General features: G+C 38.4%; 2 non-coding genes across 2 annotated transcripts; both read left to right on the forward strand.

The window, feature by feature from the left end:
* Positions 1-17706: 17706 nt before the first annotated feature.
* On the forward strand, positions 17707-17813 carry LOC141721900 (small nucleolar RNA R71). The gene has a single exon (XR_012574942.1). It is a non-coding gene; the product is annotated as a small nucleolar RNA R71 (small nucleolar RNA).
* A 6730-nt stretch (positions 17814-24543) lies between these two features.
* LOC141722846 (small nucleolar RNA R71) lies at positions 24544-24650 on the forward strand. The gene has a single exon (XR_012575845.1). It is a non-coding gene; the product is annotated as a small nucleolar RNA R71 (small nucleolar RNA).
* Positions 24651-24926: the final 276 nt, after the last annotated feature.

Raw genomic sequence — 24926 nt, forward strand, 5'->3', positions numbered from 1 at the left:
ATTTTATATATATATATTTATATATATATATGATTATAGTTTTCAAAACTATTAATCGAATAAGGTTTATTCGATAACTTTATTTTATTAATGAATATTATCTTGAATATTCATTCGAGGGCTTATGACTCCTTTTATTTTATTAATTGAATATTATTTGAATATTCATTTGAGGATGTATGACTCCTTTATTTTATTTAATGAATATTATTTATAATATTCATTCGAGGTATTATGACTCCGCTTATTACTGAAATATATTCTTTATTTTATTAAAGAATAAGGTGTTAATAATCAAACTTATTTTCGATTATTCAAATAAAGATAATACTTTCATATAAGTGTATCTTTGGTTATTTAATACTCGTTTCAAGTATAAGTTTTAAAACTTCTACTTCAATTATTTTTATAAAGATGATTCTTTATGGGAATATTATTTAAATAATAATATTCAGATATTTTCTAATATATCGGGACTGATTTATTTCATTAAATCAGCTTTACTCCAAACATTCTTAAAAATGTTTTCGAGTCTTCAAAATGATTTTAAAAGTTAGAGCGGATCCCAAAACTCGTTTTCCGATTTAAGATCTTCCTTTCGAAGGAGACTTGAATATTCGCTCAAAATCTTGGGGATCCGGCTCTGTGGTGTATTTTATATTCGCAACATGGTTGCTGTTTTGAGAAAACAATTTGATTACTTGCCCAATGTTCGGGAAGTAAGTCCATCTGATTGAGTCGGCATAAGCGACAGGCCGGGGTACGGTCTATAAAGTGTAAGTGGCTGGGTGGCAGTCCATCAACGCGTGAGTGGCCGGGTAACGGTCTAGCGCGTGGTCCTAATGCGGCCAGGGTGATGACCGGTAAGGAATTCATCCATCTACAGTAGAAAAGGTTACTTATTGGTATCTTTGCCTGATCAGCAAGATATCTGGTTTATGCCAAAATTCTTTTCCTTCCAAATTCATTGGATATTGCAACTCTGTTCATACTTTACATGACAGAGGTTTTCAGGAAATGTATGGGAGATATATATGAATATATTTATATATCGGGACTTAATGAAGTATCTCGTAACTTCATTATTTATAATGATATTCAAAGATTGAATCTATTCAAATCTTGTCTTGTAGTCTCATCTATGTGATGAACCTTTGAAACTGATTATAACTTGAACGGGGGTAGTTCAAGTAGTATTTGGGAAAGATATAAGTATTTTGGGGTATCTTGTAACTTCATCTTTTAAAGTTATATCTAGTTAATGATTGTCTTATGAATGATAAAGATTTTCGGAAAAACGTTGAGACAAGGTTAGATATATGAGATCACCTTACAACGATATTTTTTATATATACAGTTATAAACTGGAACTCTGTGTGTATTATGCATGGAAGAGGACTTCCCATATTTTGAAAAGTATATATGTATATATATATATATATACTGAATATTTTGCGACTTCATCGCATTAAGATATCAACTTGGTTCATTTCTTTTGACCAAGACTTTCATGAGTGCTATGAGAAGGCTCATATATTGTTAATCATTATACATATTATTTTGGTGGGCTTGCTGCTCACCCTTGCTTTATTTCTTCATCACACAACAACAGTTAGGAAAGATGGCCAGACTCCAGCAGACCCAGCGCAAGCGCGTGGGAAGCGTCCCGCGTCTTCCCGTTGATGTTGTGGCTGCTATAGCTGCAGAGGTAGATCCATTGGTAGATCAGACATTCTACTTTTGAGAATCAATTATGTATAATTATAACTTGTGACAGATAATGGCAATTAACTGTAAATTTATCAAGTAATCGTTTTGGGTTGTAATAACTATTAAATTGTGGATTCAAAGACTTGTACTTATTTCAATTTCATCTCTGAGACTATAACGGGTTGTGGTGTGTTAGTGTGGGGTCACAGCATAAGGTTATTATTATTAATTAAGTGAAGTGATATTGTGGGAAGAAAGACCGTGACGACCCGGATCCCCGACCCCGGATCTGGGGGTGTTACAGAAATGGTATCAGAGCTAAGCGTTATAAACCTCAGAGATGATGGGACGTTAAGATAATAAATTCACTAAGATAATAAGAACTCTTGCCAAGTTCATAGTTGGACTACCTAACGTAGTACTGACAATTAAAACCCTTATGGGAACCCTTATAAATGTAGCGATAGAAGCGTAGTTCGTTATCGTATATGGTAGCGGGACTCCGAACCTTGAAGTTGAGGAACATCAACGCGATGATGTTTTATTATTTATTGGGGATCGGATTATGGATCCGATAGAGCGTCCTAACGCGGGACCGGATGATGTTGATATTGAGGATGTAGCGGTTGAGGATGTTATCCTAGAAGGGATAGTTGCTGAGGAGGATCCCATGGAGGATCCTGACAAGAATGAATAAAGGACCACTGAGGAATTGATGACCATGGTTAGGGCAACTACCAGAGGTAGGATTGGCCGGTCACTACCGGAGGTTCGTTCAAGTTGTAAAGATAGTAGCCCCTTTAACGCGGCTTACTCGTAAGACTGAGAAGTTCGAATGGACAGAGAAATGCGAGAACAGCTTTCAAGAACTGAAGCAGAGGTTGGTGATGGCCCCTATGCTGGCGTTGCCGGATGGAAAAAGGAGATTTTGTGATTTGTAAGTGACGCTTCGCATAAGGAATTAGGGTGCTTCTTAGCACAGCAAGATAATCGCGTCTGCGTTAAGACAATTAAGGTAATATGAAATTCGATATCCCCGCCCATGAGCTTAGGCTCGTGGCAATAGTTTTACCCTAAAGATTGGAGGCACTACTTGTATGGAGAGAAGTGCGAGAATTACCTAAGCCATAAGTGCTCTAGTACATTCTTACGTAGAAAGAGCTCAACATACGCCAGAGGAGGCGGTTAGAGCTAATCAAGAATTATGATTGGGAGATTCTTTATCATTCGGGGAAAGCCAATATGGTGGCTGATGCCCTTAGTAAAAAGGAGAGACTCAAGATGATAATGTCTTTTGGAGAGTTTATAAGAGATTTTGAGAAAATGGAAATAGTAGTGAAGGTAACCGGAGCCGGTACCGAAAAGCTGTTTGAGATAGCAATACAGCCCGAATTATTGGAAAAGATCATATTGTGCCAGAAAAATTTATGAATGAAGGCAGAGAGCCAACAAATAGATAAAAGGTTAATACCAAGAAAGATGAGAAGGGAATAATGAGGTATTCCTACAGAATTTGGGTTCCAAATGTTCAAGAGCTTAAAGATGAGATCTTAGATGAAAGCTAGTTTGAGGAATAAGATTTAGAACAAACCCTGAACATGATAGTCAGGGAGGTCGCCATCAAGATAGAAGGAACCCATGACATAATGGAGTGGAAAATGAGGATTTTAAATTAAAAGATGACCCCAATTATGGGGAGTAGGATGAAACATTTCATACTAAGGAAACAGAAAGTCGAGTAAGGAAAGGAGACCCAAGACGGTACTCCTATACGGCAATTCATGGACCTGTCTAAAAAGAACTTAGACTATTATCCCCAACCACCACCCTGAGGAGATAGTGCGGTGAGAAATTCTTTCAGGACCTTTAAGTCGCTAAGCTCTCAGAGTTCCATGGAACAAGCTGACCTAGTCGAGGCAAGAGCCTGGCTAAAGGAAATAGAGGAATCATTTGAGATTCTAAATGATTGACGAACCATAAAGGACTGTTTTTGTCACTTACCCTCCTAAGAGAGAGGCCACCCGCTGGTGAAAGACCAAGAAAGGCACGGAGCCAGAGGTTATGATAAACTGATTAAAGTTCAGCCAATTGTTTTCGGGAAAGTAATTCCCAAGGTTATGGAGAGAGTGTAAAAGCTTTAGAGCCAGAACAAAGGCAGACGAGTATGATGAATTGTGAATTTAAGTTGTAAAAGTTGTCAAGATTCGTTCTAAGGGCACGAATCCAGAATGACGGGATGTTTGAAATCAATGCTTATGTTGTGTTGGTTCATGAAATAATGATAAGAGAAAGGAAAATAAAAAGAAATTGAAGTGGAAAGGAATATAACGGCAATAGAGTTTGAGGTATGATAAGGGAGTTGGGTATGAGGAAACCCTAACGACTCGTAGCAATAGAAATAGAAAAGTATGCATTCGTCAGGATGAGGGTGATTCACCATAAGTTAAAATTGATGGTTGAGGGCATAAGAGATACATATTATTTATCCCCTGTAAGTTGGGAGGATTCGAGGAAACCTTGAGATAATTCGAAGGATAAATAATGAGACGCGGATAGACTAAGGGGATAAGGAAGTAAGAAATTAGGAAAAATTGGATGAAGGAAGTGACCTTCAAGAAGGTGAAATGTAAGACCGGTGGCTTGATACCCAGAAAGGGAGACGCCAGGTATGAAAGATATCCCAACATTGAGGTGACTGTTGAGATAAACAACAAAAGTAAATAAGGAATTATTAAGAAGAAGTTCACGTTGAACACGACCAATATCTTCCAGAACATCCATGTTATCATTACCAAATCAGGAAAGAAAAGCGGATGACCATTGTTATCTTTTGGAGGCCATATGGATTGACCTCAATTTGAATAAGGATGCTATTATGAAGTTAGATATAGACTATCGAGGTGGGAATGATGAAGAAGATAATCTATCAAGGATATATGACTTGGTTTATCCATGGATGGATGCATGTACCTTTTCAAAGGTGGAATTAAGGATAGAACATCGGTAACTTAAAATGAATCCTAGGGGAATGCATAAAGGTTGGCATTTCACCCTTAATAGGGATAGTATGAGTTTTGACAGTATGAATTGGAAAGGATTAAGGTAATAATAACCTTTAAGGATCAGTGGAGAAATTTTTCAGAAGTATATAGATAATGGTTCTAGTATTAGTAAATGGTATTTTGATATGCCCTGTATATAGGGAATACAGGAGGAACGATTGAAGGATAACCTTAGAGGTTTTACAAGGAGAAAGGAAATATTCGAAATTCTCAAGAATAAAAATGTTGATAAAGGAAATATGACATAATTATAATGATGCCAAGTGGGGCACGTGTTAAACCACGAGAAAGTATGGATCGAACCAGTAATGGTCGAAATTGTTCAGGGCAATTAGGACTTAAGATAAAAAATGTTCTAAGTATGATTGAGAGTCAGTCTTGGCAGTGATTAGCCTCTAAAGATTGAGGCAATAACTTATGGAAAAATGGTGATATTTTTTTTTTCTTTTCTTTCCCATCTGATTTTAAGGAAAACATCTTCACTCAAGCAGTGATCGGAAATAAGGTAGAAAATTTATTTGGAGGTGGTTAAAATGACATTGACTGTAAGGAAATTTTACTATCAGGAAAGGCCAAAGAGGTGGCCGACACTTTAAAGGTAAGTGGATAATTATAGGCGCGTGTGCCAAAAAAAAACAGTGATGATGGTTAAAAATGTGAAGGTTGAATTATGGTTTGGAAGATTGACATTCCTTCTGATGACTGTGCAATACCCAACCGTAATAGTAGTTGGTAAAGGTTTAATTCGTGTAATCGCCAGGAACGGGCTATCTATCTTAGAAGGTCCTATCTTGAGATAAGCCAGGACCATGTTTCAAAAAGGACTAGATGAACCCTTGAGTTAATTCTTCTATTTAGGGCGTATGATTAAGAATGGTATTAACCTGCTATCGTTGCTTTGATTGAAACTCTTCTGCACTTTTATCTGCTTCATGTCATGTATGTATGTCAGAATCAGGAGTGTACTACATGAATCATGAATGGTGATTATGTTACCTCCTTAGAAGGATTTGATACGACATGTATGGACTCCGTATGGTTAGCTATTAAGACTTCATGGAAAATGAATGACTACAGTGGGTCAGTGGTGGACCATAGTAAGGCAGCAATGATTCTGCGAGTAGTGAGCTGATTACAACCATGAGAGTTGTATTGGAATGGGTGTTGAGATTGAGTACCCCTAATCGGGTCGTGGTAGTGTATAAGTTATCATTGATAGACTAATTAAGTAGAGTATCTACCTAGTGAATAATTATTCTTTCTTATCAATAGAGAGTCGTATTATTATACGAGGAAGGTTGCGGTGCGAGCATAGAATCCTAGTAACGGTGATATATAGAATGAGATCCCAAATTCGATTTTCGATGTCGAGGGAGTTTCAAAGGTGATTGTGTATAAGCTCGAGGAAGAGCATGGGTCCATAGAATGATGGACGGGATAGCGAAAATATTTAGGCACGTGAAATGCGATGCTATAATACTTGATGTTGATATAAATACATATATGTTTTGTTCTTCTATGACAAACCTCTATAGTTCAGAGGTAGATTCCAAGCCAGATATTTTATGGCAATAAATTTTTTTTATGAATATACAATTCTCTTCAGTTCGTTCTTTTCTCTTCTTTTCATTTCATGTAAGCTGAGAAGAACAACCCTTCCAGAAGGGGAGGTATTGCCGAATGACTATCTATCTGTGTGATAGAAGCCGAGTAGGATACCAGCTATTGTTTAATTGCTTGTTAAGTACTAAAGGCTGGCCACCTTCTGTACTAACTATGCGATATAACAAGTGTTCATGATCATAGTGATCTCTCAACAAATTCCTTTACTTCTATTTGATTGATCAAATTTTGGAAAATAGAAACAACTGAAAAAGGAGTAATAAAGTGGTGGTAGTATGCGGAATGGGAACACATTCGTGATACTAAGGTTGACGTGGTTATTAAAAGGTTATAGAACGCTAACGAGCAAAAGTATAACCAGTATAATATTAGGAACGGAAGGTAGTAGCGATTACGAACTGGAAAAGAATGGGTATTGAGAAGCAAAAGCTCTAATGCTAAAAGCCATAATGAGAGTCTGTGCAATAGACTTGAAAGAAATTGGAATGATCACTTAACACGGATTGAGTTTTCTTACGACAATAGATCATATGCCAGTATTGAGATATCGCCTTATGAGATCCTTGAGGGAAGACAATATCGATCTCCCTTATGTTAGGATGAAGTTGTAGAGCGCAAGATGCTCGGACCAGCAGTGGTCTAAAGGACCAAGGATATGATAGATCTAATCAGAAGACGGCTGGTAGTAGCCCAAGATGGACATGATAGGTATGTTGATTTGACACAAAAGGATAAAGAGTACGAAATAGGGGACCTAGTAATGTTATAGGTATCCCTTGGAAAGGATTGATGAGATTCGGAAAGAAAGGAAAGCTAAGTCCACCAATTGTTGGACCCTTGGATATATTAAGGAGTATTGGGAAGTTAGCATATGAGCTAGCCTTACCCCAGAACATGTAGCAAGTCATAGCGTGTTTCACGTATCAATGTTAAGAAAGTATAATTCGGATGCTAGACAAATAGGGGCATATGAGCGCATAGACATGCAACCAGACGTAACCTATATGGAGCAACCAGGAAGGGTATAGAGTAAAAGGGAACGAGTGCTTAGGAGAAGGGTTATCAAACTAGTAAGAGTTTGATGGTAGAACCACAATGTGAGAAAATTTACTCGAGAGTTAGAAAGTGCAATGCTAAGAGAGTATCCCTATTCATTTTCTATCTGATTCCGGGACGGAATCCTTTTAAGGAGGGGAGACTGTAATAATCCCAATTTTTGGGAAATTTTTGAAACCCTTATGAATAGTGTTTTTGCTGAATGAGAAAACTTTTCATGCCACACTATGTAGGGGTTCTGATATGGATATTCTGAGATTTTATTAGTACTTTATATGGGATATAAGTGTATGTAAAGATCGTCAGAATCCAAATCCGAACACTTTGATTTTTCCCGGAAATCCAATAGATACGGAAAGAATTGAGTATAAGGTAACAGGATAAAAAGGATTTAAATTAAAGGATTATAAGAGAGGATCATAAAAGGAATACAATATATTGAGAAAGGTTAAGAGAACCTAAGTAATAAGATCCCGGGTATGATCCCTCAAACGATAAACGAAAACGAAAAGTTAAGCGAACCGTATAACAGATCAGCGGTCACTAGGCAAACGATTAGGAAGTTAATCAAGGGGATTAGTGGGGATGATGTCATCCAACCAATAGAAAGAGGACAAGGAGGGGAGGATGACATCATGAGGATGACACAAGCATGACATGGGAAGGAAGGAGGTGTGGTTGAATGAGAACCACACAAATTCAAGGGCAACAAGGTAATTGACTAAATCAAACACAAAAACAAAGCAACCAAGCCAAGTAAAATCATTTTCATCAAAATCAAAAAGAAACCAAGGCATTGTTCTTCATGCTCTCGGCCAAAACAGAACCAGAACACTAAAACTGCTGTATCTCCTTCATTTCTCACTCAAATATTGTGTTCTATAGCTCATTGGAAAGGTATTGAGATGGCCTACAACTCTTGTTCACAAGTCTCGTCCAAATAATCATGGTAAGACCCTCATTTTTACAGTTCTTTAAATCGGACTTTTAGAAACTTCAAAGCCTAACTTTGTGTTCTTGATTTCTTTGGAAAGATCAAGCTTGTAGGAGGCTCCCTAAGGCTTCCTAGCAACTTAACACCTCCCAAGGAAGGTATAAACTTCAAACCCTAGCCTTTACTTTATTTGTTAGTAAGTTTAATGGTTGGTGTTGTGAAATGAGAAGCATGGATTGTGATTATTAGTAGTTTGGTTTGATTTGGAAGTGTTTTGGTAATTGAAGCTTGATTATAGTTCATAGGTCTTGATTGTGGTTGTTTGAGTTGAAAACCTTGGAGATTATGGACTGATGTGGTATGGTTTAGGTGAAGTTTTGTTGTATTGATGGTTATGAGTTGGTTGGTGGTTAATTGGAGTAGTTTAAACATTGGTAATCGCGTAAACATAGCCGGCGTAACGTCCGATTTTCTTTGGACTGTTTTTGCGTATAACATTAGGACCCGAGAACCCCCTGCTAGATTATGACCACTGCCATGTTTAGATAGCTCATGTTACGAGCTTCGTTTTGATATGTAGTTCGTTCGATTCCGATGCACGGTTTAGGAGAAATGACCGTTTCAGGTAACGGCGTTTCGCGAACGAAACTTTTCCCCTCGCCTTACTTTGAAACATAGGTTAAAGACCGAAAAGGGTTAATTAATGTATGAAACATTTATGGTAAGTGTGTTAGGCAGTTGGTAAGACACTCGCGAAGGAATCGCCTTAAAACTCGTAAAGGTTAAATTATTAAAAATGGTGGAGCCGAGGGTACCCGGGTGACTTAAGCAAATCAGTAAGCGCAAAACAAGCATTAAAGTCTAAGTTAGTTAAAGTATAGATTTACAAGTGACTTTGGTTTAATTCCAACTTAATTGTTGCTTATAGGTTACCAGACTCGTCCCGAGCCATTCGTAACCCCCAGTCGCTCAGGCAAGTTTTCTACCCGTTATACTGTTGTTGTGATGAATATATGTATATGCATTATCTTGGGATAGATGCATGTTGGTTAATTAGCAAATGTTGCGATATATTGAAGCATGCTGATATGGTATATATATGCATGCCTGTTTCGTATTCTTGATTTATATATCTGTTGGTTCAAGTGCTTATTCGTTGCATAATACCTATGCTAGAGATAAGCGGTATTTGCATATACCCTTAGTATAGAGACCCAAAGGTGAAAACATTTTCTAAAGCCGGGAGTCGAGGATCCCGAGTAGATTTTATATATATATATATTTATATATATATATGGTTATAGTTTTCAAAACTATTAATCGAATAAGGTTTATTCGATAACTTTATTTTATTAATGAATATTATCTTGAATATTCATTCGAGGGCTTATGACTCCTTTTATTTTATTAATTGAATATTATTTGAATATTCATTTGAGGATGTATGACTCCTTTATTTTATTTAATGAATATTATTTATAATATTCATTCGAGGTATTATGACTCCGCTTATTACTGAAATATATTCTTTATTTTATTAAAGAATAAGGTGTTAATAATCAAACTTATTTTCGATTATTCAAATAAAGATAATACTTTCATATAAGTGTATCTTTGGTTATTTAATACTCGTTTCAAGTATAAGTTTTAAAACTTCTACTTCAATTATTTTTATAAAGATGATTCTTTATGGGAATATTATTTAAATAATAATATTCAGATATTTTCTAATATATCGGGACTGATTTATTTCATTAAATCAGCTTTACTCCAAACATTCTTAAAAATGTTTTCGAGTCTTCAAAATGATTTTAAAAGTTAGAGCGGATCCCAAAACTCGTTTTCCGATTTAAGATCTTCCTTTCGAAGGAGACTTGAATATTCGCTCAAAATCTTGGGGATCCGGCTCTGTGGTGTATTTTATATTCGCAACATGGTTGCTGTTTTGAGAAAACAATTTGATTACTTGCCCAATGTTCGGGAAGTAAGTCCATCTGATTGAGTTGGCATAAGCGACAGGCCGGGGTACGGTCTATAAAGTGTAAGTGGCTGGGTGGCAGTCCATCAACGCGTGAGTGGCCGGGTAACGGTCTAGCGCGAGGTCCTAATGCGGCCAGGGTGATGACCGGTGAGGAATTCATCCATCTACAGTAGAAAAGGTTACTTATTGGTATCTTTGCCTGATCAGCAAGATATCTGGTTTATGCCAAAATTCTTTTCCTTCCAAATTCATTGGATATTGCAACTCTGTTCATACTTTACATGATAGAGGTTTTCAGGAAATGTATGGGAGATATATATGAATATATTTATATATCGGGACTTAATGAAGTATCTCGTAACTTCATTATTTATAATGATATTCAAAGATTGAATTTATTCAAATCTTGTCTTGTAGTCTCATCTATGTGATGAACCTTTGAAACTGATTATAACTTGAACGGGGGTAGTTCAAGTAGTATTTGGGAAAGATATAAGTATTTTGGGGTATCTTGTAACTTCATCTTTTAAAGTTATATCTAGTTAATGATTGTCTTATGAATGACAAAGATTTTCGGAAAAATGTTGAGACAAGGTTAGATATATGAGATCACCTTGCAACGATATTTTTTATATATACAGTTATAAACTGGAACTCTGTGTGTATTATGCATGGAAGAGGACTTCCCATATTTTGAAAAGTATATATGTATATATATATACTGAATATTTTGCGACTTCATCGCATTAAGATATCAACTTGGTTCATTTCTTTTGACCAAGACTTTCATGAGTGCTATGAGAAGGCTCATATATTGTTAATCATTATACATATTATTTTGGTGGGCTTGCTGCTCACCCTTGCTTTATTTCTTCATCACACAACAACAGTTAGGAAAGATGGCCAGACTCCAGCAGACCCAGCGCAAGCGCGTGGGAAGCGTCCCGCGTCTTCCCGTTGATGTTGTGGCTGCTATAGCTGCAGAGGTAGATCCATTGGTAGATCAGGCATTCTACTTTTGAGAATCAATTATGTATAATTATAACTTGTGACAGATAATGGCAATTAACTGTAAATTTATCAAGTAATCGTTTTGGGTTGTAATAACTATTAAATTGTGGATTCAAAGACTTGTACTTATTTCAATTTCATCTCTGAGACTATAACGGGTTGTGGTGTGTTAGTGTGGGGTCACAGCATAAGGTTATTATTATTAATTAAGTGAAGTGATATTGTGGGAAGAAAGACCGTGACGACCCGGATCCCCGACCCCGGATCTGGGGGTGTTACAAATCTCATGCACATATGATGATGGCATAATGTTAGCACAAATAAACGAGTTCGAAGCCCGTGCAAACCTGTTCATGCACGACGCAGGGAACGTGGAGTAATCAGTTGTGCCCCTCTTGAAATTCCAGTGAGTCTTGGGCACACAAAGAGTAGCAACGATCAGATCCAGATTAAAGTCATTTGGAGTCTTATCATTCCAAGTGTCCTGACTGGGCTTCCTCGCGGGCTGCTCAATCACCCTCCTAATAGCATCAGCACTGTACTCCACAGTCATCCCCTTGACCACCGTGAAGCCATTCTTCTCTGCCTTCGCATTAGCATAGAACTCTCACACAACACTCATGGGCACACCATCGGGAGCCTCACAAAAAGGAACCCAGCCCATCTCCAAAATCATCTCCAACATCTTACCATCCTTCCCTGATGGCAGAAAACCTCGCTTCTTAGTAATAGGCTTCGAGAGAAGCCTCGTGTACTCCTCTTCAGCCTCAGGAGTAGAAAACCGTGGCCTCACACCACCCGCAGATGAAGAATCGGTGGTGCTGCTGCTTACTTGAGTTCTTTTTCTCTTAGGTGCCATTGGGATTGAATAAGAGAGAATAAAAGCTAAGTGTTTGAGAGATTTTTGTGTTTGAGAATTTGTGATGTGGTAGAGAAATTTGTATATAAGTGCATGTATTTATACGTGGTGAGAAGAGAATTAGATAGAATAGAAGTGGGAATTGATTATGGGAATCATGGGAATAATGAGTTTGATTTGGAGAGGGAAATTTGGGATTTGGAAGAGTAAAATTCGGCTTGAAGTTGATTTTGTAGCAAAAATCCTGTTTTTCCTCTTCAAAACTGCTGTTTTTATTTTTCTAAGTCAGGACCCCGTCGCGGCCGCGCGCTAGACCAGCGCGGACGCGCTCACCTTCTTCCAAACCAGCGTGGGCGCGCGCTAGATCAGCACGGGCGTGCTCACCTTCTGAAAAAATAGCGCGGTCGCGAGCTAGATCAGCGCGGGCATGCTTGTCTACTAAAATTGGCCCTGAATTTTTTTTCTTTTTCTGATTTTTTTGTATTTTTCTCCTTTCTTCTTACTTCCTATACCTACTAATGTATAACAAACTTGGGTTGCCTCCCAAGAAGCGCTTATTTTACATCTTGTTAGGGCGAAAACACACGCTAAAATTCACGCAAGTATACACATTCAGAAGTAGTATAAGATATAAATCAGATTCGTTCCCACAGAGACTGGTTTAGGTTAAGTTTAATTTATGCACCTATGCAACAATGTATGGTTATCGCTCAATGCTAAGACAAATAACAAATTGGGGTTGTTTATAATTAAGAATTAAACTAACAATTATAACTAAGAGAGTAAAGAGGGTTGTATATTATATGAGACAAAATGGGATTCTAACTTCATTAAATACTTCATTTAATAGCCTTTTTGTTCTTAACCTTAGCATGTAATGGTGATGACACTAATCAGATAACACTAAACTAGTAAACGCCAACTTTCGTTGTACGAATACCCTACTACCAAGCATCCACAAAAGAGATAGAAGTTGAATAGACACCAATTATGCTCAGTCCTTATATGTCTATAAGAATTGAAAACATAACGGTTTAATGCGCAAGTTATCTATCGTGATTACATAGGGCAAGTAAGATGGTTAAAATTACCTACGAATCATGTATAACAAATACATGAACCTATGCTAGCATGGCAAGTTCTAAACCTCTATATTCACTGTCGCTTCACAAGAGATTAACAGGCTATCTTACATGTTAGCTACGCACATAAGACGAATAAGCACAACCAATATTAGGATATCAATCAATCACCACACACCAAGATATCGAAACAAATTAATTATTGAAATCCATAAGTAAATCCGCTAGAATCTCATGACAATGATTAGTTCATAATTGAACTCATCGTCACCATGGGTTCCAATGAAAGCATGGTATAAAACAAGGTCTTAATAAACTGAATAAAAATTAAAGTACGAATAAACGAGATCTAGGTTCAACAAGAATGAAAACGAGCATCCAAAGTTACAACTAGTTCAAAGAATCACAAGTTGAAAACAAGATCTTTTTCGGAGTTGTTTTGTGCTTCTAGGTCTTCTCCTTGGTATCCCAATCTTCCCGGATGATGAAAACCCTTTTTTTAAGTATATATAAGCCCATATTGGACCTGGACCCTTGAAATCGTCAAATTCCACTAAAAAAAAGGCTTTTTCAGCGAAATCAGCGAAGTCAGCCGCGCATCAGCGCGCGGCCGCGCGGCACTAGCAGGCGGGCGCCTCCTAGCAGGTGGGCGTCTGCAGCCTTTCTGCAAAAATTCTGATGAATCTTATTTGCCCATAACTTGAGTTCTACTCGTCAGAATTAGGCGATTCAACTGCCCACGCAAAGCTAACGAGATTATCTACAACTTGACAATGGTCTTGGCTTCCAAATCTGATCATTTTTCATCATATTTCCTTTAAAAGCTCCTTTCTTCATTTAACTGATACCTGAAATGCAATAACACAAAAACACATCAAAATACCAACAACTTGAGTCCAGAACACCAATTTAAGCTTGTAATAAAGTGTTCCAAGTGGATATAAAATCCACTTATCACACCCCCAAACTTGAATCGATATTTTTCCTCAAGCATAAACAGACTCAAAACTACAAAACAAACCTAATGCATGAATACAACTACGTGAATGCAACTAAATGATAATGCAATTGATCCTCTCAGAATAACCATAACCAAATGAATAAGCCAATGCCTCTAAGAATGCAATGAATTAAAATAGATTTCGAATAAATCCTACAAACCAACTCACAAACCAGAAACGTGCGTGTGTGAAATGCTTAACAAATATCTCTCGATATTAGATCAATAATCATAACTTATCTATCATCGAAACAATCAAAAGTTTATAAATAGAATAGATAATAAACGCATTATGACTCACAACACCTCCTTTCTACTAGAGTTATATAAGGATTCACACTATTATTGAACACATAACAAAGATGCTTATTTGGCTGTGCAATGAATAAGGTCCCAAAAGACTTATGCAATAATACCCATGTAGCGAGCGTTAGGTTAGCGGATCCTAGACTATAAAAGTCTTAGGTCACTAGGCACAAAGTCCCCTAGAACTTAATAACTCGAGTATTAAAGAGCTCACTCTTGATCAATTATGCATAAACACATACTTTTTTTTCTTTTTTTTTCAATAATTTCTGAATGAGTGTGTTTCGCTCCATCTCATTCAACCCTAGACTACTCATAAAAATATGAGTCGGCTACTAGCCATTTAACGCCTAGCCTTACAACATCTAGCAATGAAATCCAAGTTTTTCTCCAGATAAAAAAAATCAGTGTTTTTACGTCATTACGAGAATATCACAAATTCTAAATATAACCGAGTGATTAAATCTCAACAACAACAACAAGTATGATCATGATCTAGATCAAAAGCAACCCTATAAGACTTTGTGAAAATATTTGTTTCTGTCATACAAATCAATTCATTAGGACTTAAACATCCCTCTATTCGTCATCACCACACTCAAATCAACATCAACTTATAAAATATCATAGTTTATCTTAAGGGATCATGCTAAATATGCATGCAAATGCAACTATATGAAATCACATAAAAATAAACAAATATGTCCTAAATGAACAATCATGCAAAAATATGAATGAACTACAACTATATGCAACATTAATCTATATGAACTATATGGACACACACAAACTAATCCTTACATTATCACCCCCAAACTTAAAATTTTCAATGTCCTCATTGAAGGCAATAATAAGGATTTCAGGCATACCTAGTCGTCAGACGATCACCCTTTTCGGGTGGAGGATCAGGTGGCCAATCAACCTCGACACCAGTGGCTCGAAAAATAGTGCCAGAGCCTGTGTCAAATCTGCAGCAAAATGATGGTGAATGTCGTGCATGGCCTCCATACGCCTAATTACTCGCCTGTACTGCTCATCACCAATATCAGTCCTATCAACTACCTGTTGCATATGAGAAGAACCCTTTGTAGGCACTGTAGGATTCGTTCGGCTACCCTCTACATCATCAAAAATATATCACAAGCCCTTATCATAGGGTGCACCTAAGAATGCATAACTCAAGTGATCTGGTAGTGGGTGAAGCTCAAGTGTGGAAACATCTTCAATAGACGGCTCGAGATGCTCTTGAAAAATTTTCAGCTCTGCTAACCCAAGAGAATCGAATGGCATATCCAACTTCCTCATCCATGAAGGTGCATTCAAATCCTGCAATTGCTATGCTCCTTCTTTATCTTCAATAACTGATTCCCCTATTAAGGCTCTCTCTAAGGTATCTGACTTTGGCAATTGCTCAGGCTCTGAATTTACTACAGAGTCGACCTACTCTACTTTAAAGCACTCCTCTTTAGCTGTGGGTAACTTTATTTCCTTGAACACATTAAAAGTGACCTTTTGATCGTAAACCTTCATCGAAAGCTCTCCTTTTTGTACATCGATCATAGTTCAGCCTGTAGCCAAGAATGGTCTTCTCAAGATAATGGGAATCTTCTCATCTTCCTCGTAATCAAGAATTACAAAGTCAGTAGGGAAGATGAGTTTATCCACCTTGACCAAGACATCCTCCACTATACCTCATGGATAGGTGATGGAACGGTCAGCTAGTTGCAATGACATGTATGTGGGTTTCGGATCAGGGAGACCAAGCTTCTTGAAGATAGATAAGGGCATCAGATTGATGCTAGCTCCTAAATTACATAAACACTTGTGGAACGACAAGTTTCTGATGGTGTAAGGAATAGTGAAGCTTCCAGGATCTTTAAGCTTCGGAGACAACTTCTGTTGCAGTACAGCACTGCATTCCTCCGTTAGAGCAACGGTCTCTAAGTCATCGAGCTTCACTTTCTGAGAGAGAATAGCTTTCATAAACCTCGCATAGCTAGGCATCTGTTCAAGAGTTTCAGCGAAAGGTATGTTGATATGAAGTTTCTTGAACACCTCCAAAAACTTCTTAAACTGCTTATCCGGCTTTTTCTTCTGCAGCCTCTTAGGAAAGTGAGATGGAGGATAGATCTGTTTCTCCTCTGTATTACCCTCAAGAGGAGTATGTTCCACAGTAGTCTTCCTTGGTTCCACCTCTACTTCCTTCTGCACTTCTTCTTTAGCCACAACTGCATTTTCTGAAACTTGAGATTTTTCAGGCTCTTCGTCTTGCTGAATTTGGGGGCTTACGACCTTTCCAGACCTTAAGGTGATGGCGTTAACCTGTTCTTCAACTCCCCTCTTGCCTGGATTTGTTTCTGTATCACTAGGAAGCGTTCTTGGTGGTCGATTCAATAAGGCATTAGAAATTTTCCCTATTTGGTTCTCCAGAGTCTTGATAAAAACAGCCTAGCTTTGGCATATAAGAGCCTGGTTTTTGCACATAAGCCGCAACTCCTCTAATTCAGATTTTTCATTCGAAGATAGACATGCACCAAGAGTTTGTTGTTTTGGTGTAATTTGTTGCTGAAAACCAGGAGGGTTGAATAGCTTATTTCCAAACTGCTGGAACGGCTGTTGCATCGCATTCTGATTGTTGCTCCAGCTGAAGTTAGGATGATTCCAGTTGTCAGGATGATAAGTGTCTGGAATTGGTTGCTGCAATCTCAGAAAGTTGCTCACAAACTGAGTTGAGTCACTAGATATAGCGCATTGCTCCGTCGTATGCGAACCTGCGCATAACTCACAAATACTGGTTATCTGATTAACACCATAGTTAGCCAGAGAATCGATCCTTATAGACAATGCCTTTAGTTGAGCAGTGATAGCCGTGGTTGTATCCACTTCAAGAACTCCTGCTACCTTGCCCTGTGGACATCTCTGAGTTGGATACTGATATTTATTAGCAGCCATCAGTTCAATTAGATCATAAGCTTCCTCATAGATCTTTGCCCATAATGCTCCGCCTGATGCTGCATCGAGCATGGGTCTGGACTGTGCTCCCAACCCATTGTAAAAATAATTGATGATCATTCAATCAGGAATTCCATGATGAGGACACTTCCTAAGAATCTCCTTGTAGCGCTCCCAAGCTTCACCCAAAGATTCTCCCATTTGCTCCGCAAATTGAGTAAGAGTATTCCTCATTGCAGCTGTCTTCGCCATAGGGAAGAATTTAGTAAGAAATTTCTGAGCATGATCCTCCCAAGTAGTAATTAAACCAGTTGGTAAAGAGTGTAACCAGCTCTTAGCCTTGTCCCTCAGAGAGAATGGAAATAGTCTCAGCTTCACAGCATCTTCAGAAACACCGTTGAACTTGAAGGTGTCGCATATCTCAATGAAATCCCTAATATGCATATTGGGATCTTCCGTCAGAGAACCCCCAAACTGGACTGAATTCTGTACCCATTGAATTATGTCAGGCTTGATCTCAAAGGTATTAGATGTGATAGCTGGTCGGATAATGCTAGATTGAATGTCATTGATCTTGGGTGGAGAAAAATCTATCAAGCCTTTCGTTCGTGCTGCTGGATCTCCCATTATAATGAGTACCTGAAACACAAACAAATAAACCGTGAAAGTAAAAGAATCCGAGTCAGTGAACTTTAACGACCACTGATGACAAGCACATAAACTAAAAATTAACACCAAGTCCCCGGCAGCGGCGCCAAAAACTTGTTAGGGCGAAAACACGCGCTAAAATTCACGCAAGTATACGCGTTCGCAAGTAGTATAAGATATAAATCAGATTTGTTCCCACAGAGACTGGTTTAGGTTAATTATAGATTATGCACCTATGCAACAATGTATGGTTATTGCTCAATACTAAGACAAATAACAAATTGGGGTTGTTTATAATTAAGAATTAAACTAACAATTATAACTAAGAGAGTAAAGAAGGGTGTATATTATATAAGACAAACATGGGATTCTAACTTCATTAAATACTTCATTCAATAGCCTTTTTGTTCTTAACCTTAGCATGTAATGGTGATGACACTAATCAGATAACACGAAACTAGTAAACGCCAACTTTCGTTGTACGAATACCCTATTACCAAGCATCCACAAAAGAGATAGAAGTTGAATAGACACCAATTATGCTTAGTCCTTATATGTCTATAAGAATTGAAAACATAACGGTTTAATGCGCAAGTTATCTATCGTGATTACATAGGGCAAGTAAGATGGTTAAAATTACCTACGAATCATGCATAACAAATACATGAACGTATGCTAGCACGACAAGTTCTAAACCTCTATATTCACTGTAGCTTCACAAGAGATTAACAGGCTATCTTACATGTTAGATACGCACATAAGATGAATAAGCACAACCAATACTAGGATATCAATCAATCACCACACACCATGATATCGAAATAAATTAATTATTGAAATCCATAAGTAAATCCGCTAGAATCCCATGACAACGATTAGTTCATAATTGAACTCATCGTCACCATGGGTTCCGATGAAAGCATGGTATAAAACAAGATCTTAATAAACTAAATAATAATTAAAGTACGAATAAACGAGATCTAGGTCCAACAAGAACAAAAACGAGCATCCAAAGTTACAACTAATTCAAAGAATCACAAGTTGAAAATAAGATCTTCTTTTTCGGAGTTGTTTTGTGCTTCTAGGTCTTCTCTTTGGTATCCCAATCTTCCCGGATGATGAAAACCCTTTTTTTTAAGTATTTATAAGCCCATATTGGACCTGGACCCTTAAAATCATCAAATTCCACTCAAAAAAGGTTTTTTCAACGAAATCATCGAAGTCAGCGGCGCATCAGCGCGCGGCCGCGCGGCACTAGCAGGCGGGCGCCTGCAGCCTTTCTGGAAAAATTCTGATGAATCTTATTTTGTCCATAACTTGAGTTCTACTCGTCAGAATTAGGTGATTCAACTGCCCACGTGAAGCTAACAAGATTCTCTACAACTTGAAAATGGCCTTGGCTTCCAAATCTGATCACTTTTCATCAAATTTCCTTTAAAAGCTCCTTTCTTCATTTAACTGATACCTGAAATGCAATAACACAAAAATACATCAAAATACCAATAACTTGAGTCCAGAACACCAATTTAAGCTTGTAATAAAGCATTCCAAGTGGATATAAAATCCACTTATCACGTCGTTAGCTTGACGTAGAAATTTGAGACCAAACGGACAATAAAACGGCAGTAACCACCTCGCGGTTTGCCGTGTAACCATAGTAATGCTTCAACCTCTGTCCATTTACCTTGAATGCTTGGCCCGGATCATTTTAAAAAAAATTCACCGCTCCATGCGGAAATACAGTTTTGATTATGAAGGGCCCTGACCACCTTGACTTCAACTTTCCAGGAAAAAGACGGAAACGAGAGTTAAAAAAAAGAACTTGTTGTCCCGGAACAAATGATTTGAGCACTAGACCCCTATCGTGCCACCTCTTGACTTTCTCCTTATACATTTTGTTGTTCTCATAAGCCTGAATTCAGAACTCGTCGAGTTCATTCAATTAAAGCATCCTCTTCTTTCCAGCTGCATCCAAGTCCAGATTCAATTTCTTCAAAGCCCAATACGCCTTATGCTCGAGCTCCACGGGAAAATGACACCCCTTACCATAAACCAACTAAAATGACAACATTCCCAATGGAGTCTTAGATGCTGTTCTTCTATAGGCCCAAACAGCTTCATCAAGCTTCAAAGACCAATCTTTCCTCGATGGACACACAACTTTCTCTAAAATGTGCTTAATCTCTCTGTTAGATACCTCAGCTTGACCATTTGTATGAGGATGATAAGCCATAGCAATGCGGATTCATATTATACCTACGCATCATAACAGTGAACTTGAGATTGCAAAAATGCGACCCCTCATCACTGATTATTACTCTTGGAGTTCCAAACCTTTTGAATATCTGCTTGTGAAGAAAATTAAGCACCACCTTCGCATCGTTCGTTGGAAACACCTTAACTTCAACCCATTTTGAGACATAAGCAACCGCCAACAAGATATACTGATTAATACAAGATGAGATAAATAGCCCCATGAAGTCAATTCCCCAAACATCGAAGACTTCAACCTCGAGAAGCACATTAAGAGGCCTTTCATCCCTCTTAGACATATTACCCACACGTTGACATCGATCATATTTCAAAACAAACTGATAAACATCTTTAAGCAAGGTTGGCCAAAAGAATCCTGCTTGAAGAATACGAGTTGTTGTCTTTTCCCCACCATAATGTCCTCCATAAGCTGTTGAGTGGCAATCTCGCAAGATCCCCCCCGTTTCGCTGTAAAGAATATATCTCCTGATGATTTGGTCAGCTCCTTGATGAAAAAGAAATGGCTCATCCCACTTATACCACTTCACTTCATGCAAAAACTTCTTCCTTTGAGCGTACGATAAGTCGGGAGGCATGATTTACTTACAAGGTAGTTCACAATGTCTGCAAACTACGGTTCTTCCTCTTGCACTCCAAACAACTGCTCATCGGGAAAAGACTCATTTATCAATGTCTTTTCCAGTGAAGTAGCATTAGGGTTCTCTAAACGTGAGAGATGATCAACGACTTGATTTTCAGTCCCCTTTCTGTCCTTGATCTCTAATTCAAATTCTTGAAGCAAAAGAACCAATCTAATCAATCTAGGCTTCGAGTCCTTCTTCCAGACGAGATAACGTATTGCAGCGTGATCAGTGAAAACTGTCACTTAAGTCCCAAGTAGATAAGATCAAAATTTCTAAAAACCAAAGACAATAGCCAAGAGTTCTTTCTCCGTAGTAGTATAATTCAGTTAAGCACCATTTAAGGTCTTACTAGCGTAGTAGACCACATGAAATATGTTATTCTTTCTCTGGTCAAGAACTGCTCCAACTGCATAGTCACTTGCATCGCACATCATCTCAAAAGGTCTATTCCAGTCAGGTGCAGTTATGACAGGTGTCGTGATTAAACTCTTCCTCAATGTCTCAAAAGTGGCAAGGCACTCGTCATCAAACTGGAAAGGGACATCTTTCTCTAGCAAACTGCACAATGGCTTCGAAATCTTAGAGAAGTCCATGATGAAATGCCTATAGAAACCCGCATGATCAAGAAAACTGCGAATTCCCTTAACAGAAATTGGTGGAGGAAGATTCTCAATGACCCCCACCTTGGCTTTGTCCACCTCAAGACCCTTACTAGAAACCTTGTACCCAAGAATAATGCCCTGTCGCACCATAAAGTGACATTTTTCCCAGTTGAGAACCAAGTTGGTCTCAACACACCTCTTGAGAACATGTCCAAGATTCTGCAAGCATTCGTCAAAAGAATCGCCAAATACAGAGAAGTCATCCATGAACACCTTCACATTATGGTCAATCATATCAAAAAAGATGGCCATCATGCATCTCTGAAATGTGGCCGGTGCACCACACAGACCAAAAGAAACTCGTCTGAAGGCGAAAGTACCAAATAGACAAGTGAAGGTAGTCTTCTCCTGATCTTCTAGAGCGATACAAATCTGATTGTAACCCGAATAACCATCCAGAAGACAGTAGTACTCGTGACCAACCAATCGGTCAAACATCTGGTCAATGAAAGGCAGAGGGAAGTGATCCTTCCTAGTGGCCTTGTTCAGCTTCCTGTAGTCCATACAAACTCTCCATCCCGTGACTGTTCAAGTATGAATGAACTCATTTTTCTCATTAGTAACAACTATGATACCTCTCTTTTTCGGTACACACTGAACTGGACTCACCCAAGAACTGTCATAAATAATTCCTGTATCCAGCCACTTAAGAATTTCCTTCTTCACTACTTCCTTCATGATTGGATTAAGTCTTCTTCGCTGCTCAACCGTAGGCTTGCTACCTTCCTCTAGCAGAATTTTATGCATGTAATAAGAAGGGCTGATTCCCTTAATATCTGCTATAGTCCATCCAATTGCCAATTTGAACTCTCTTAGAATCCTCAAAAGCTTCTCCTCGTCGCTACCTGAAAGGTCAGATGCAATAATAACAGGCAAAGTAGATGCATCACCTAAAAACGCATACCTCAAATGTTCAGGTAAAGGCTTAAGCTCAAGAGTAGGAGCTTCCTCAATAGATGGATTGAGGCGTTTAGGAGCTTTGTTCAATTCCTCCATTCTAAGAGATTCAAAAGGCATATCAATCTTCCTCTTCCAGGGAGAAGCATTTAGATATTGTAATTGCTCTTCACCTTCATCATCTTCACTATCTGAATTCCCCAATAATGACTTCTCTAAGGCATCAAACCTTAGCAATTGATCAAGTTCTGAAGTAACCACAGAATCGACCAACTCCACTTTTAAGCACTCCTCATTTTCCGTAGGAAATTTCATAACATTGAACACATTAAAAGTTACATCCTGATCCAGCACTCGCATTCTAAGCTCACTATTCTACACATCTATCAAGGTTCGGCCAGTCACCAAGAAAGGTCTTCCCAAAATTATGGGAATCTTCTTATCCTCCTCGAAATCAAGAATTATGAAATCAGCAGGGAAGATGAGTTTATCAACCTTGACCAAGACATCCTCCACAATTCCTCGCGGATATGTAATAGAACGGTCGGCCAACTATAAAGTCATATAAGTCAGTTTTGGATCAGGCAAGTTCATCTTCTTGAAGATTGACAAAGGCATCAGATTGATGCTAGATCCCAGGTCACATAAGCATCTGTCAAAAGACACTTTTCCAATAGTGAATGGAATAGTGAAACTTCCTGGATCTTTAAGCTTCGGAGGCAACTTCTGTTGCAGCACAACACTGCATTCCTCTGTGAGAGCGACAGTCTCTAAATCATCTAGCTTCACTTTCTGAGAGAGAATACCTTTCATAAACTTTGCGTAACTAGGCATCTGCTCAAGAACCTCAGTGAAAGGTATGTTGACATGAAGTTTCTTGAACATCTCCAGAAACTTCTCAAATTGCTTATCCAGCTTTTTCTTCTGCAGCCGCTTAGGAAAAGGAGGTGAAGGGTATATCTGTTTCTCCCTTGTATTACCCTTAGGAGGAGTGTGCTCAACAGTAGTCTTCCTTGGTTCCACTTATGCTTCCTGCTGCTCTTCTTCTTCTTTAGTCCCAGCTTCTTCAGTCGAAACTTGAGTTTGTTCGGGATTTGCAACCTTTCCAGACCTCAAAGTAATTGCCTTCACCTGCTCCTTAGCTTCATTCTTTCCTGGCACTTCAGTGTCACTAGGCAATATACCAGGTTGACGATTTAGCAAGGCATTGGCAATTTGTCCAATTTGAGTTTCCAAGGTCTTGATAGAAACAGCTAGACTCTTGCACATAAGTTTCAACTCCTCTAATTCAGATTTTTCATTAGCTTGTTGCAGCTAAAATTGCTGTCTTGGTTCATATTGCGGTTGCTGAAAACAATGGGGGTTGTATTGCTTAGCTGGGTACTGTTGATAAGGCTGTTGAACTGATTATGAGCGTTGCTCTAGCTGAAATTAGGATGATTGCGGTTATTAGGATGATAAGTGGCTGGCACAAGTTGCTACGAACGCTGAAAGTTGCTCACGAACTGAGATGATTCACTAGATATAGCACACTGATCAGTCTCATGGGCACCAGTATAAAGCTCACAGACACTAATGATTTGATTAACTCCATAATTAGTCAAAATGTCCACCTTCATCGTCAAAGCCTTAAGTTGGGCAGCTATAGCCGTTGCTGCATCCAACTCCAGAATTCCTGCTACTTTTCCTTGAGTCAGTCTCTGGGAAGGATTCTGGTATTCATTAGCAGCCATCAGATCAATCAATTCATAAGCTTTATTGTAGCTCTTAGCCCACAAGGCTCCTCCTGATGCTGCATCGAGCATGGGTCTAGAAGTAGCACCCAATCCATTATAGAAACAGTTTATAATCATCCAATCAGGCATGCCATGGTGTGGGCACTTCCTTAGCATCTCCTTATATCGATCCCAAGCCTCAAACAGAGATTCTCCAGTTTGCTGAGCAAACTGAGTAAGAGCATTCCTGATTGCAGCAGTTTTCGCTATAGGAAAGAATTTAGTTAGAAACTTTTGAGCAAGATCCTCCCAAGTGGTGATAGACCCTGGTGGTAGAGAATGTAACCAGCACTTTGCTTTATCCCTTAGAGAGAATGGGAAGAGTCACAGCTTGATAGCATCTTCGGTCACACCATTGAACTTGAAAGTGTCACATATCTCAATTAAATCCCTGATGTACATGTTGGGGTCTTCAGAAGGAGAACCCCCAAACTGAACTGAGTTCTGTATCATCTGAATCGTGCTTGACCT

This window comes from Apium graveolens, chromosome 4 (genome assembly GCF_009905375.1).
Source record: "Apium graveolens cultivar Ventura chromosome 4, ASM990537v1, whole genome shotgun sequence".
Lineage (NCBI taxonomy): Eukaryota > Viridiplantae > Streptophyta > Magnoliopsida > Apiales > Apiaceae > Apium > Apium graveolens.